At 33.1% G+C, this 17,632-nt stretch overlaps 1 long non-coding RNA gene across 1 annotated transcript; it reads left to right on the top strand.

Moving 5' to 3' along the window:
• On the top strand, positions 2,391-16,409 carry LOC106506288. The gene is made up of 3 exons (XR_001301493.2): positions 2,391-2,407; positions 14,057-14,060; positions 16,248-16,409. It is a non-coding gene; the product is annotated as an uncharacterized LOC106506288 (long non-coding RNA).

Raw genomic sequence — 17,632 nt, 5'->3', positions numbered from 1 at the left:
CTTTTGGTTTGGTTGTATATAATTCATAAGCCACAACTTTCTAGCCTCTGTGTTATTTTTGTTTTTTTTGTTGTTGTTGTTTTTGGCTTCTCCTTCTTTAAACATTATTCTTGAAGTATATTTAATTATAATTTTATTGAATTTATGGAATTTATAGTAATTGTATGGTGTCATACATTTAATTATATTTAATAAACATATACTATGAATATATTTAACAATATTTAAGAATAATTTAATAATAATTTGTGCTATGGTATGTGTTTCCTACAGAATGCTTTGAAATGCACTAAGCCACTGCAATCCACTCCAAAACTTCCTAGTGAAGCTCCAACTCATGAAATTATTACAGATTCAAGAGATGCATAAATGATTTCAAAAGATGGATATAAACTTCTATCTTTATATTATCTATACCTATATCTATAAAAATTAATAATAGCAATAAATCAACTCATATTTAGAGAGCTTCTAATTCATGTCCATGACCATGTTAGGCATTATGAGCAACACAAAGTTGAAAAAAGATAGGCTTATTGCTCTTAGAATTTTATGATTGCATTTAGAATAAAGCAAAGCAGTTTCTTTTGGTTGAGAAAGCAAGTCATTTTACTCACCATATGTTATTTTTACATGTATTTTGTGTAATTTTAAATCAAAATTCATGACAGAATAATTTATAATTTGGGATGCTTTTTGCAAGAAACAACTTGGAGGCATTTCAGAATATCTTGTGAAAATGTTATATATATGCTTTCCATGCTGAATATATGACAATCTTTGTAAATGAGTCTTTCTGGGTCATTTACATTAATGTGGAAACAAAATAGTTCAAAAAACTGTAGTGACCATAATTCTTATAAACATACTTTTTTTTTTTTCCTGTGCACAATCAAAAAAAAATGTTCCTCTTAGTCTTTGTTAACAGCTGCCTGTAGGCAAACTGTTAGTGCAATCAGTTAAGCCAAAACATCAATCATGGCTCTTTTCAAGACAGTCATTCTGGAGTTTTATGAATACTCTTAGGATATACCTGTCTATTATTTAGGGATTTCCCTATTCCACTTGGCCCCAGTTCCCTATTTAATGATAAGGAATCTATATTGCTTTTCTTTAAGAATTAAATATAATGTATACTTCTCAGAACTTTCTTTTCTATGTATATAATTAGAGTTTTATTAATTCTATTAACTCAGGGTTCACTGTTGTAGCCCAAATATGTTGAAGTAAAATACATAATCTCTACAATGTCTTCCTCAATCTACCCCTGCCATAAGGAAAAGAAATAAAATCTACAAATGCCCAGGCAAGCATTGGTCTACACAAAAAGGATATTATCTATTGAGCATTTATGCTACTTTCCTGCATGACTCCCATCTACAGCTGAAGGCTTTGCTTTTTTAACTTCCATTGAGCATGTGGCTCTTGCCAGTGGTGTCAGTCCTCTTGAAGGTGCAACAGTCTCTTTCTAAACATCGCTGTTATTCCATTCTAGATGACTGTACTCATTCTTCCTCCCCACCTTCCTCTGCCTCTCCTTCTGTTTCCTCCCTCTCTTAACTCCCTGTTGTTACATTCTTCCATCAATAATAGAAAAAGAAAAGCAAAAAGTAAATATGCAATGCAATCTCTTAAAGGACAATTAAGTCTCCCATTGTTGACTATGGCTATGTCACTGTCCATTGATGACAGTGGTGTCATGATGTCCAGGTTATATGGTAGTTCTCAGAGAAATAAGAAAGTGCATCATTACTTGTTTTTCTTTTTCTTAAGCAGTTCCAACAAGTTTTTGAGTGTGTGTTGGAGGGGTGTTAAGAGTTTGTAGTTTTGTGGAGTTTCTATCATGGCACAGTGGAAATGAATCCAACTAGGAACCATAAGGTTGCAGGTTCGATCCCTGGTCTCGCTCAGTGGATTAAGGATCCGGTGTTGCCATGAGCTGTGGTGTGGGTTGCAGAAGTGGCTTGGATCTGGCATTGCTGTGGCTGTAGCATGGGCCGGTGGCCACAGCTCCAATTAGACCCCTAGCCTGGGAGCCTCCATATGCCGCAGGTGTGGCCCTAGAAAAGACAAAAAGACACACACACACACACACACACACACACACAAAAGAGTTCATAGTTTTGTATTTTAGTGTTTCTTTTTAAAGTTTTGTTAACATATACCCCTTTATTCCAGAGTCATTTTTGCTGAATTACTGATTTGCTCATAAGTCCCATGTCCTCATTTCCTGGGGTGAGTCCTTTCCTAGGAGAGACAACACATATGCAGTCACATCAACTGTCTTGAACCAATATACCAGTTTAGCATTGAACCAGGATGTACCTAAATCCTATTATTGTACATAACTGACTCAATCTTTAGTATCTTCCTACAAAAAGTATTTTTTGAAGGGGGAAATATTAAAGTACATCAATGTCAAATTAAGCATATGTTTAGGTATATTTCTTTATAGATCCACTCGTTTGTAATGCTCCAACCCGGTAGTTATCATTTCCTTAACAGTTTTCAACCCGGTGTCATTCATTGCAGCTATTTCTTGGGGCATAATAGAATATCACTGGTTTTATTACAATCAATATCAAATTTGTCTTAATATTTTTATTATCATCTCGAGAATGACATTTTCTTTCTGGGGTGTTTCTTTTTTTAATATTTTTAGTAGTTATTTCCCCAATACAGTTTTTTTTTGTCTACTGTACAGTGTGGTGACCCAGTTACACATACATGTACACATTCAATTTGAATTTTAACTATTACAAATAATGTTACTGATATTCATGGAAAAGTAAGACTTACTAGTGTCTCAGTAATGTGAATTCTGATAGAAATAGCATATATATATAATTCACTAGAAAATTATGAAAATGATTCAGAAGGTAAATAAAAACCCTAAAATTCACTAAATATAATCATAATAATTGGTGAGTATTGGTATATATGAGTTATATTTGTTTGAACAATGGCATTTATTTATTTATTTATTTATTTATTTATTTAGTCTTTTGTAGGGCCAAACCTGTGAAATAAGGAAGTTCCCAGGCTAGAGGTCGAATCGGAGCTATAGCTGCTGGCTTCTACCACAGCCACTGCAATGTGGGATCCAAGCTGCATCTGCAAACTACACCACAGCTCAAGGCAACACTGGATCCTTAACCCACTGAGTGAGGCCAGGAATGGAATCTGCATCTTCATGGATACTATTCAAATTCGTCGTAACCCACTGAGCCACAAGTGGAACTCCCAAATGACATTTAAATGTTTATATGTTCAACATTTGTTTGCCTGTTTATATCTCAATATGAAAAGAAGTCAGGAGTTCCCCTTGTGACTCAGTGGGTTAAGAACCTTACACAGTGTCCCTGAGGATTGTGAGTTTGATCCATGGCTTCGCTTAGTGGGTTAAGGATCTGCTGTTACCATGATCTGTGGTGTAGAACATAGATGCGACTCAGATCTGGTGTTGCTGTGGCTGTGGCTGTGGCATAGGCCAGCAGCTGGAGTTCCAATTGACCCCTAGCCTGGAACTTCAGTGTGGCCAGAAAAAGAAAAAAAAAAAAAAAAAGAAAGAAATTATTCTAAGCCTCCTGTTTTTCTACCACACTGGTGTATAATATTACAATGTTTTTAATATGACTAATTGAACACCCTAAATTTTTTAATTCAATCATTTTATTTAAAATTTCTTAAATAATGAATATTGTAGCCAACTCAAACTTTTTTTTTCAGTCTTGACCTAAACGTTTAATAGCAGCAATGACAAAAAAAGGAAAGTGCAGCAACAACAAAAAATACTTCAATTACAACCGTATAATTCACACAGACTCTCAGTGAAAATGTTAATGAAAATTCTAGTCCTGTGAAAATAATTGGTTTGTAAATGTTTTTGGCACTTGTTACCATAAAGCCTATACATAGTATTTATATACCTTAATTAATATAAAAATATATTTGTTTGTGTTGATGTTTTCATTACTTCTCCCTTTTTAGTTATTTCAAATTGATGTTCTTATGCAGAATGTCTAAGGATAACAACTGAAAACAAATGCAAAGTGAAATGAAAATATGGATCTAAAGAAAGAAACCTAGATATATGAATGTGTTAAGGAGATTCAGTAGGAATAAAGAAAACATTTGTAGGCAATGGAGAATCTGTGGCAGTGCACATTTATGCTCTGCTAAACTGCACAGTGTTGAAAGGGATTTTGGAACAGATTCTTATATCAACTTTGAATTAATGTTCATATTAATTCTTCTTTTCCATAGGGTACTTAGAAAATGAATTTTTCATTAACATTAATCCAGACTGTTTAGAATAATTGCTAACTTGAAAGGCACCACTTTTTGTGTTTTATAATGTGCCTTTCCTAGAACACTTATTTTGTTTCATGCATTTACAGCATTATATTCTTACTTTTTCATTGGCCAACCTGGCATAATAACCTTAACTTGTCCTAATTATAATTATGTTTGAACATTTCTGGATTATATCACTTTCCTTTAAAACAGCATATGCTTATTATAACAAGATACTCCTTGCCATTTAGGTTCAAAAGAAGAAAACATTTATTCTACTAGATCTTGTACTATGAACACTTGTCACATTGTTTGGGTGAAAAATATCAGTTTCTTAAAAATATTTGAAAAATGTATAATAAATCTTTCAATTCCATACTAAGTGTATGGTTGTTTTTGAGTTTTCTCTCATAATAGCTTAAAAAGGCATTTGAGCAAAGATCTAGATACATGCAATTTAAATGTGATTGCTTGAACTTATTTCAATTCTTTCTTCGTATCTTTGGTTGTGCATGAAGGTGATAATCTGCTGTTTCATTGTGAGGATACATTTTGCTACTTTAAGGACTGCCATGTGATAAACTTTCTTTTAAAAAGAGAATAAATCATATAGTTCTGTCAAGGGGCAAACATGCTGTGTGTTCATATATGAATTTATAATGTATTAAGCAGTGATTATTCAAATTAATTTTAAATTGAGGGATACTTAAAGATGAACTAGAAAAGTAAATTGATATAAAATTTACTGAAAAAAAACACAGAAATCATCCAGAAGACTTGTATTTAATTGCCATCTATCTGCTAATTTAAGTCTATAGCTTTACAGCAGGTCTTTCTTCTGAGTCCCGACAACACGTAATCAACTGCAACCAGATATACCACATACAGATCAAAATGAATGTTAAGAAACCACTGTATGTATTGGCCAACTTTATTATTCCTATCCCTTGCTTACTTTTTATAATAACCCTTAATAACTTTAACTAGTTCTCAAGGGACAATCTATCTCATTATTTTGCACATCTCAAGCTGCTGACCTAGTCAATCATTACTTAGTCTATGGTGATTATTCTGTGAGATAGACACTTGGTCTAAATAGACCAAATAAGATGCTCTTCAAAAGATTTCTTTTAATTTGGCTCTCTTCCTCTGTGATCGTCATCTCAAATTGCAAGTAGCTATATTGTCACCCATTATTGGAAACTACTTAAAAATTAAGCCATGTACAAGAAATCAAATCCAAGATATGTAGAAGAAAAGACAACTTTAAGATATTTCTAACAGTGATTGTAATTTGATTGTCTTTGAACATACTAGAGATATGGTTCATTGATTATGCCTTAAGTGAGTCTATTTCTTGCAGCTGAGAAAATCCTATCTTTGCTGATTATTATCCACAAATTTATTCCTCCTCCTTTATTAATAATGGGCTGTGATATGTCATCTTTGTTTTCCTACCAACAATTTGTTTGACCTAGGACAGACTCTCTATGTGTAAGGTACTTCCCCTATAAAAGGGAATACAATATACAAATAATATCATAGCATTATTTTGAGGATAAAATGAGTACAGTGCCCATACTTTCATAGAGGTTAGTTATCCACCCAGGTGACTGAGAATCACTTTTTATTTTTCTTATTTTTTTTATCATCCTGCTTACATGTCTTTTAATATCTCTTTCTTCACTCTTACTGATGCCGTTTTATGTCAGTGTATTATGTCAACATATTATGGAAGTAACAAGAAATCCCAAATTTCAGTCTCCAACAATGAACATTTATTTTTCTCTCATGTTAGATGTCAGCAATTGCTAGGAGATTGCTACGGCTTCTGCTGCATACGTCTTCACATTCTGACACCCAAGCTAAAGTGGCAGCCCCTCTTTGGGGTGTGCTGTTATTATTGCAGAAGAAAATGGATGAGTAAGGGGAAAATATAGTCATTGACAAAGTGTTTCCATGGAACTGACACTATGTTACTCTATTTCAGTTCATGAGTCCAAGCAAGTCATGTGCCCAAGCCAGTCAGCAGAGCAGGGAAGTATACTTAGCTTAGAGGGAATTGCTGCAAGTCACATGGGGAGTAAGTGTGTTATTTTCCTATAGTGAAGAATAAGATGATCTCCCACAATCAGACTTCATTCAAGTCTCTTCTGATTAATGGTAATAGTGTTTTTACAGGCCTTGACTGTAGCCTTCCCACCTCGTCCCCCTCCCAAACAAAAAAAGAAAACAAATATCTTTCTAAAATTCATGTGTATTCATACCACTCTTGTTCCTCTTCACCTTAAGAATAAAATTCGAACTTCTTTGTGGACCACAAACCCCCAGGCACCTGTTGACATTGCCCCATATTTTAGCTCCTATTTCCTAAACAATTCTCATTTATCTCTCTACCTTTGCATATGTTTTTTCCCTCTGTCTGAAATACCATCTTTTCATGTCAGTGCCTTCTCCTTCTTTTCCAATTTATTTCATGTGCTTTTGGTGATCATCCTTTCACCATTCAAACATTACGCCAAGCATTACTACAATTAAATCTTTTTCCCTTAGCAAGCCAATTAATGATCTCTATTAATAAAACTGTTGAATTAATTTAGCATTAAGCTTAAGAAATAAAACAATAGAGTCCAGCTTGGACCTAGATGACAATCCTGTCATTTCATGGTATTATGTTGCCAGCATGGAAAATCTATTCATAGACCTCCCACATTTAACTTGTCATCTTCCCCATAAACAGCTTGGGAAATGAAGTAAAGAATAGCTTTTGATTTTTGATGTGCCATTTCAAGAATTATCTCCCAATTGGGTCTAAAAATGTCCATCGGCTAATTAAAATTTTCTAAATATGTATACATTCTCTTCCTCTTTCTCCAACGCTTTCTTGAGCCATTATTTTTGTGCCCTAGGTCCTTGGTTTCACTCAGTTAACTGTTACTGTTATGAATTTACATTATAAAAGAGTTTACATTGTAAAGCATTTACTAACTTGAAAGCATACTTTTTATCAATGCTATAAATGTTCAGAACTATCACCATAAGATCAGTTCTTTAATCCATGTTTAATCGATGTGAAAATTGACTTAAAGATGTATTAATTTACCCCAAAACTACATAATCAATAATCTTTAGGAAGATAGCTGTAGTCTCTAAGGGGACAAAATAAGCATCCCCTTTGTTCATTACTTTTGTTTTAGACCAAGTGACCACTAAAATAAAGGAGTGGTGAAGAGATGCTAACTCATCGATTTTGTTCATGATTAAAATCTAAGTTGAAGGACATGGCTTAGGTTTATAGGTAAGCAGACATATAATAAACTCTAGTGTTGGGCAGTGATGGACCAAGAGAGATCTCAGCTTTGAAGGAGATTTAACCCAGTTAAATTGATGTCAGGTCATGGAGGAATGAAGATATCTTGCTCATGTCGAAGAAATTACTGCAAAGCGGAAATTTACGTGTAACCAAACTATTCATTCTCAGTGTGTCATTTCAAAAATTTCCAGTATTATTTTCTACCCATTTAGGGACAGAGTGAGTAAAGGATCAGAGAAAGGCTAATACAGTCAAACAAATAAGGTTCTTTGCACATGGGAGAGGGGTGGAACTCCAGAATTGAAGAAATATCGCTACCTAAGAATGATTACTTCACGTTTTTTTTTTTTCCCCTTTTACACTTTTCTGCTTTCCCCATTATGTTCAGCTGATGACTTTGCTTCATACATCATCAAGAAATATTAATAGCTAACACTTACACTTACCCGGGGCCAGACACTGTTCTAAGAGCTTTACATATATTAAGTCTTTTAATGAAATGGAAGCAATCAGGCAGAAATTCCCTCTGTTGCATAATGCCAAGTCTAACTTCCTTTCTTACTTGTGTAATCTTCTCTCTTTAATGTTACAGTTTATAAATTTTTCTGCTTCTATAGTGCGTCAAGCATACCACTCCAAACCCATAATCATGTTTTGGATCAATCCGCCCTAATTTTCTCAAGAACTTTGCTCCTGAAATTGTGTTATTTTTATTAATAAATCTTTAATAATTCCCTTACTCCTCAATTACAACCATCACATCTCCATTTATAAAATTAATTTCCCTCAAATTTTATATTTGAAGGGGTGACAAAATTCTGTTGCAATTTCCTCAACTCTATTTTGGCACTAATCTAGCCCCAAACTACTTCCCTGTCAACCACTCCAATGAAACTAATGCTGTCATGTCTAACAGCTTCCATAATGTAAAGTCCTGTGAGCATTTTTCTTTTGGCATATTTCTTAATCTGATCATCATTTTGCCTCACTTAGAAATTTTTATCTTTACACATTTCTTTTTTGACATGATATGTTGACATGAAAGGTTTTTTTTGACCACTTCTTAAACCTCTTTTTTATAATTAAAAAAGACCCTCTATTTTATAATTAAATCTAAATTTAGGATGTTTCAGCTCTCACTTCTAGGCCAACTCCCTCTAATATTTTTAAAGTCATCTATGTACATGAGTCTTTAATGTTTGTATCACTAGAGTTTTTCTATTATATGTTTTAAAATATTTTTTTCCTAGCTGCTTCCTAATATCTCCAATGGTTTTTTGATATTAGCACACAACATACCTTACACTTGATTGTTCTTCCCTCAGATCTGTTTCTCACATTCTTCCTATCTTACCAAATGGCTCTACCATCAACATAGATGCTGATGCAAAAACTCATGAGGTCTTGATTCTTTTTAACTAAACTATCATGTTCAGTGCAAATGAAAGTCCGTTCAGTTCTATCAAATATAACTCAAACCCAACTTGCTTCCATCTCCATTGCCATCATCTCTAGCCTAAGTGACATGGATTACTGCCACAGCCACATAACTGGATTCTCTGCTATATTTTCTATACTTTTGCAATCAGTCACTTCTTCACATAGTTTAAGAATAACCAATTAAAAGTGTATTTTTGGGAGTTCCCACTGTGGTGTAGCAGGTTAAGGATCCAGTGTTGCTGCAACTGCTGCATAGGTTGTGGCTACAGCTCAGATTCATCCCTGGCCCAGGACCTTCCTTATGCCACAGAGGTGGACACAAAAAATAATAAACCAACTATAATGGAAAAAATAAAAACCCTTTAAAAATAATAAATGAATAAATACTTTTTTACTTCTCTCATAAAAAGTCTGCTAATCATAGAATAATATAAACAAATTTTTCTGAGCTACATGATTCCAATTATTTATCCATTGAGTATATATTTTAGCTTCCATGTGTTCAGAGAGGCCTCTCCTGGCACCCATTCTATAGGATCTCACTCATCAGTTCACTCTGATACATAATGTAGTTTATTCATAGCACTCACTTACTCTCTGAATTTAGTGTGTTTCTCCATTTGTTTTATTTACATATTTTATTGTTTTCTCCCATTAGAATATAAGATCTGAAATGACAAGGCCATTATCTGCTTTCTATACTACTGTATCTCTAGTGGTCAAACAGAGCTTGACACATGATAGGTACTAAATAATATTCACTGGGCAAATGGAAAAATATGCATAGAACAGTAATTGGAAGAACATAACACCAAAATAGCTTCACTTTTGCTAGTGTCATGGAATGCAATAATATTTTTAGAATGTAAGTGTTAACACAGTACTCATGTGCAGTTAGAAAGCATATAATACATGTGATTGTAATATTAGTTTTGAAGAAAAAGTATTTTAACTAAGATGCATGAGATTTTATAAAATAATGTATAAAAATGAAAAAAATCAGTACAGGTTATTAAATGCTTGAAAAAAATTAAAACACTGAAGCATAAATATTTACTTATTGTATATTTTCTTTTATCCTTCTGAGAAGATTTTTAGGAGTTATTCATCATAAACACAGTGATTGGTAATGTTAAGCTGACACCCACAAATTGTAGGTGTTTCTAGTGCTGTTTATTTTAAGGGCAGTATAAACAATATCTAATATGTTCATATTTGTGATTTGTAATATGAATCTCTAATAGATATCCATATAAAAGCCAATATGTGATTTTCTGAAAATATATTTCAACAAAATTGAGCATAACTAACATTTTAAGATTAAATAGATTTTTTCCATTACTTCTCTCCATTTTAATTTCTTATACATATACTTTTAAAAACCACTGATTAAATCAGAACTTCTTTTATATAAATTACTGAAATAAACGTATCTCTATGTTTTTGTGTATCTAATTATCTATCATTTATTTCTCTACTTATTTATAATGTATCTGTCATATCCATATTATTCTCATTCCATGTTTTTTAATAAAACATAATTTTATATTTACACAAATGATAATACCAAATGGGGCAAACTAGTGATTTATGATGGGCTGTAATATTCCATTTTTATTTTCTCCCCTTTCTTTAGAAGTAATAATTTCCTCTGGGGAACTATCAACCCCTTGCATAGTTACTCTTTGAATTTTTAAGTAATGATAACTCTAGGAGTAGTCTCAGATAGTTATTCCATCAGTACATCTCATTCTCCAGACCAAAACAATTGGGATAAATTAAAAATCCAATCAGAAGCAAGTTCATCATAATGAAAAAAAGATTTTTTTTCCTTTGGAAAAGGAGCATAAAAGTAGGAGATATCTGAAGTTTCAAGTCCTTTGCTTCCAGAATATGGGAAAAAATTATCAAGTGGGGAGGAGACTGATTATAAATCATTGAAGAATCCACGATCAAATGATGGAGGGAAACTTGGTTGTAAAAATAATTCTCACTAACAAACTGGCATAAGTGAAAATTTAGGAGATAACAGTAATATTAGTATGTGGAAAATGAAATAAAATGTCCTTAAAAAATAACCTTTGAAGTTCCATTTTGTGATGGAGTTTTTAGTAGCACATGTAGTTAACAACTGCACATTGTATAATGTGTATATTTTGATCAATATTTCTGTACTTAGCTAATTATCTTTGCAGATTACATGGAATTAAACTAAGGTTTATAAGGAGGAAGGCAAAAGTAAAAAAATAAATAATTATATTCCCAGAGATAGCTATCAGAAGCAGTATATCTTCTCTAACTTTCATTCTCTTTTCCAGGAAGCATATGATATACTTCATTCCACTGTCCTGTGACTTGCAATCCATCCTAGTGCCATTGGATTTAGCCATGTCTGAGAGTAGATTTAATATGCACCACATCTGAATGAATGATTTAAGAGTCATTTCCTGCTTCCACCAGTTCTTTTGCTCTTTTTCTTCAGGAATGAAAGTATAACATGCAAAATAGGAGCTTCTAGATTCTAGATAGAAGACACATGGAAAAGACTAGCAGCTCATCCAGGGTAACACTTAATTGATATGTAACATTTGTCAATATATGTTGCTGATATTTTAATGCTATGTGTTCCCATAGTAGAAATGACTAAATCTAGAGCTTTTAAGTACTTGATGGAGACATTTGAATTTTGCTATTGCTTTGCAAGATAGTAACTGAAGTAGATGACATAGATGAAATGGATCAATGGATAGATAGATAAACAGACAGATGGCTAGGGATAAAGCAAAATATATTTGTAAGTGGAATAAATTTTCACAGGTCAATTTAAATTTTTTTCATTTCCTTGCTTAATCAGCCATGGATGACCATCAACTATATTCTCATAAATACTCCAATGAATATCTTATTTAAATATTCTGAAAAACTACATTAAATGCAAATCATACTTAAGCCTTCTGGATGGATCTGATTTTGTGTATTCCTGCATTAGATAGCATGCTTAAAGTAAGAAAGAGACGTTAGATTAACACAGTGCGTTTAAGACCTATCTCTATTGGTTTTGCTTGGGCATGCTATTACCCTGCTCTGGGGAAACCTTGTCATTTCTGAAATGAGAATAATGTTCACACAGCATAGTGTTGTGAGGCTTCAAGGTCATAGGAGGGGTCACTAACATCAAGTTTAGGGTCCCAGGGGTTCTTCTTGGATAAAATGATGTGTAATTTAGAAAAGAGTAGGTATGTTACCTGGATGAATATGGAGTGAGGAGAGATGAGGCATGTTCCAGGGGTATGGAAAATAGATGGATGGAAGCTCGAGATAAGAGAGAATGAAATCCTGTCACATGGCTGTAGTGTAAATTTCAAAGGCAGTGAAAAGCAATCAACAGAAGAGGCAGAAAGAAGAGAGACTTGTAAGCTAAACTCAAGAGTTTAGACACTAATCTAAGTTTAAGTAGATGCCACAGAATGATTTTAAGCTTCTGAGAAGACCAGATTTTTACAGTGTTTTCTCTATTCACAATAAGAAAAATTAATTCTGGAAAAGAAAGACTAGAGGCTGACTAATTAGAAACTTCTACAGTATAAAATTTTCCTGAGTAATATCTAAACACTAGCATCATTACAATTTAAGAAAATCTAAAAGGCAAGCACCATCACGATTTCATTTGTGGGATGGTCTGTGAGGGAGAAGGAGGGATCCTTGCATAGTGCCGATGTTTCTGGCTTAAGCACTAGATTATCTCATTGATATTATACATTAGAATAATAATAAAATTTGGAAGAAAAGTTAAAAATCTGTTTTTTTTAATTTAAATCTGAGGGTCCTACAAAAGATTCCAATGAAATTGAGTGAAGTTCAGAAGAAAAATCTGGTGTCGACATAATTGAAGCCATAGGAGAGGATTTTATTATCCATGGAGTATAGGTGAACTAGAGTGGAAGGGAAAGCAGTTAAGAACATTTCTGTAATGACTGAAAAGAGGAAAATGACAATGCAAATAATTGTAAAAACATTCAGGAGAATCAGACAAAAATAATTCCACTTCAACTTGAAACTTGAGCATGATATTTTAAGAGGAAAGTGGGTGATACTTCAAATGCTGAGAGAAAATTAGAGAGTATTCTGGGTTTTACAGTAAGAAGCCCACTGATGGTCTTTCTGACAGATATTTTGGAGAGAGGGAGAGGATGAATGGGGAGATAGATTGCAATGAACTGAAGAGTGAGTGTTGTTTGCAATTCTTATTCTACCAATGGGCAAGAATTTTCAAGTGGCTTTGCCTTTACTTGAGCTCAGATTCTTATGGGTACATTTTTTTTCTTTCTGAAATAGCTGTAAGTATCAATGCCATTTATATTCTGCTATTACTCTAAGCATCCCTCTTTTTTTCTCTACTCTTGTACATATACAAAGTCATATTACTACTTGTGGTTATATTCATTATCTATCTATCTATCATCCACCTATTGTCATTCCATCTCTGATGTAAATTTAATATACTAAATTATTTTTTAAATGACTTGAAAAATTTCATAAGTTCATTTGATCACAAATAAGAAGTGTTTTGGTAACTCAGGCCTAATACTTCAGTTATGTTTTTGAGGTTTTTGGTGATTTGTTGCTATCACTGAATTTTATTGCAATTTTCAAATGGTCTTGAGAGTTCAAAGCTGGACTGATAAGAATAAAGTATAACCAATAAATAATATGGATTTAATCAATACATACAATATACTAACATATATATATAGATAGATAGATAGATAGATAGATAGATAGATAGATAGATAGATAGATAGTTTTAAAGCAATCACTATTTGGGTTAATATAAAATAAAAAGCTTTAACTGCCATCTCTGTGCATTTCAGTGCCCAATTAATAAGCAAGAAAATCAGCTCTATCATCTTATTGCTCTACTATATTACAATTGCCTTACTGTTGTAAGAGAGGCAAAACTTTACTTCTACCTTCTTAGGGTCTCTGACTGGAGAAAAAGTAAAGAAGTAAAGTAACATAAAACAGATTAAAGAGAGAAAAGTATGCAGATTTTTACATGTACATGGGATTGCCCACAAAAAAGGAAGACCCAAAGAAATGGCTCTGCCTCACTCTTCATGAGGATGAATTCATGAAGATGAATGAAGACAGGCATGAGGATATATGAAGACAGGCAATTATGAAAAAGTAACTAAAATGTATAAGGAGAGTAAAAGAAGGTTAAGAGTTATTTTAACAAATCCCACTTGTATTTATTTATCTTTGCCTCTTCTCCCTATCTCTGGTGATAAGAATGTTTCTTTTCCTCCTGGAATTGGGAAGACATCTTTAACATGGGAGTTTTATCTCCTACTTTTAGGTAAAAAAGGGGAGGTCAGAGAGTTCTTCTTGCATCTGCTATTTTTCTAGTGTCTTTAATTCAAAATAATCCTTATGCCAAAGTGATGTGCCACCCTTAAATATCTAGGTATCGACTGTATAGAAGAGCTATTTCTTAAGCTAAATGTTGTTTATTTTAATTTTACACTTTTGAAGGAATGACATTTTCCTGAGGGGTATTTTATAAAAATATACCCATGTTAAATCTCCTGGCTTGTCTCTCATTCTGCCCAACTCTCTTAGGAGAAATGTCATTAAGAAAATGAAATTGCCCTTAATTCTATCACTATAGATAGCTCTGGATGACATAAAATTAATGCTGTCCCAGTACACATCTGAAATGCAGACCAATCAGGCTCTTTTGCTGCTGAGGCACATTTAATTGACAATGTTCAGCAAAAGAGTGAATGATCTTTAAAAATTATTATGTTAATACCTTGACATCCTTCAAGCAAAACAATTCTGATGGCTTCTTTTAATGTGAATCATATTTTAAATATCACCAACATATATAACTATATATAATGACCTCTACATCCTTGGTAAAGCATATTTTGTAGATCATTATATCATTATATATATATTTTTTTCTAGATAACCATAGATTCAACTGTTAGTAAAGATTATTTTTTAGAAAAACTCTTTTAGAAAATGTTACACTTTGCCAGTTACACAGGATAGAGTGATTACCCATTCTACAATCTTCCAGTGACTCAGAGAAGAAGAGAAAAGTTTCCCAAGTTTCTCAGGTTATGTTTATGTTTACATGCAATATATGTACACATGTATAGGTGGGTAAAATATATAGTTTTATTTTAATCATGCAAAAATCCACAAGAACATTTCCTGAATCATTTGGATAAGCTATTTTAATCAAGTGTTGCAAAGCAGTATCTGTTGCTGTGTTTTTTTCATTTACAGTTAGTTTGGTCTTATTAGTACCACCTTAGTTTACCTGGTGAAATATATAGAGAAACATAAATAGAATAAGGACAGAGGCAGTTTTTTAATGTAAATAATATGTTTTAAAGGAGTAAAATCAAAAGCAGCCATGATTTGTTAGACCGACATTTTCGTTTTTCAGTGCTTTGAATAGAAAAAAGTAGTGGGTAAATTAAATCGTCACAATTTGTCAAGAGGTATAGATACATAAAATTCAATAGAAACCACATTGTGGATATCAGCGTCTTATGTACTGTACTAAAAGATGTAATTACAGCAGAACGACACTCTCAGACATGTTAAATCTATGTTGTTTTTATGTTTGTTATTTCATGTGTTAATACTAATTAATCATAGTTTTATATTTATACGTAATTAAGATATATTATAATGAAAATAATTTAAATCCATAATGGAGAAGGAGAAGTATTTACTACCCAGTGAAGATAGCTTGCCTAAATGACAGCATATACCACCCAGTGAAGATAGCTTACCTAAATGACAGCCTGGAATATTTAATTACCTATAGGCTTGATCTTTCCATTCTGCTTTTTATAATAAAAATAAATAAAATAAGATAACAAATGGTGTTTTGGGGGTTAAGTGCCCGATTCTAATCCTCATTACTATGTATTGGGATGGACTAATGACTAATCAGCCCATGCTCACACATAACTGAGATTTCATGCATTTGGTATTTTTTTAATTTTTGGGGATGCTTAGACTCAGCCATGGCCGTCTGAGGCCCTAACACAGTCAAATCAATTGTAGCTGGACTTCATAACATTCATGACCTGGCGCGAATATCCAAACAAGGTGCTATTCAGTCAATGGTTACAGGACATAACATGCGTACACGCGCGTATAAGCAAATAAGATTATACCGTATCGCAAGCCCTTTTGGACAACTGATGTGTGGTGGCCTTGGAAAGTGCTTTCTCGAATAATGTCTCGTCACCATTGGTATATTGTTAAAGTATTGGTTAATAGTCCTAGGGATAGTAGGAGTATAGAGTTAAAGTGGAATCATATGATTAGGCCTGATGTTATTAAGAGGGCTGATAGGGCTCCAGTAAGTGGTCATGGGCTCGGGTTTACTATATGGTACGCATGTGTTTGGTGGGTCATTATGTATTATCGTGTAGATATAAGCTTACTAGCAGTGTAAATACATAAGCTTGGATCAGAGCTACTGCAAACTCAAGAAGAGTCAATAGAATAAGAATAATAAATGTGACGAAAGCTGTTATGGTGCTGATGTTGAGTAGTGCCAAGGTGGCTCCTCCAATTAGGTGAATTAATAGGTGTCCTGCTGTGATGTTGGCTGTTAGTCGTACGGCTAGGGCTACTGGTTGAATAAATAGGCTAATGGTTTCAATGATTACAAGCATAGGGATTAATGGGGCGGGTGTTCCTTGTGGTAGGAAGTGGGCTAGTGATGCTTTGGTTTTATGGCGGAATACTGTGAATACATTAATACATTATTAATGGCCATTTCCACACCATCCAACCAAAAGTTCTCACTTCTGTGAAAAGGTACAGTTCTGTTTGCATTTTGTTGGAGGACATGAAAGTGAAGAAAAGTTAAGTGAACTGTTTCAGTAAATGAAATAGCATCAGGCATTTTTCTTTTATTTACATAATTTCAGACCCTGAAATTTATGATTCATGACATTTATTGGCTACTGAAAATGTTGATTTATATGTAAAATAATGTCTAGATTGAATTTTCACATCCCATATGAATTTGAGTAGTGCTATATAAAAACACTGGTTTAGGAAAAACCAAAAGATTTTTAGAAATTAGAAAAACCAAAGTCCCTATTAAGACTAGCAATCTAACTTTGAAAACTAAAGTTTAATTAACCATTATCAAACCTCGCCCCACCATCATTATTACTTTAAATCTCTCTTAATTATGGTGCATTGTAAATCGGTTGATGACGAGTGTCTTCTTCTAATCCCTTTCTTTTTACCATAAAGTAGTTTTAAATCAATTCTTTACATTACTTAATCCTTCAGACTTAATTAAATTTGGAACACCATTATCTGACTTGTATTGTGTTATAACAAGGCTGTCCCATGGGTTGAATTGCTGCTTGCTATTTTTCCAAAACTATTTTTATGGATACTTTGAGCTTACTTGAATTGTCAAAAATTGGTTATCACATATAACAAATAGAATATCAAAGCCATAGAAATGCAAAGTGTAAATCAGGAAATTGTTTCATTCTCAGGTAAATAATTTGAGTACAGAGTTAA

Source organism: Sus scrofa, chromosome 15 (genome assembly GCF_000003025.6).
Source record: "Sus scrofa isolate TJ Tabasco breed Duroc chromosome 15, Sscrofa11.1, whole genome shotgun sequence".
Lineage (NCBI taxonomy): Eukaryota > Metazoa > Chordata > Mammalia > Artiodactyla > Suidae > Sus > Sus scrofa.
The sequence above is the reverse complement of the archived record's forward strand: the minus strand, read 5'-3'. Positions and strand labels throughout refer to the sequence as shown.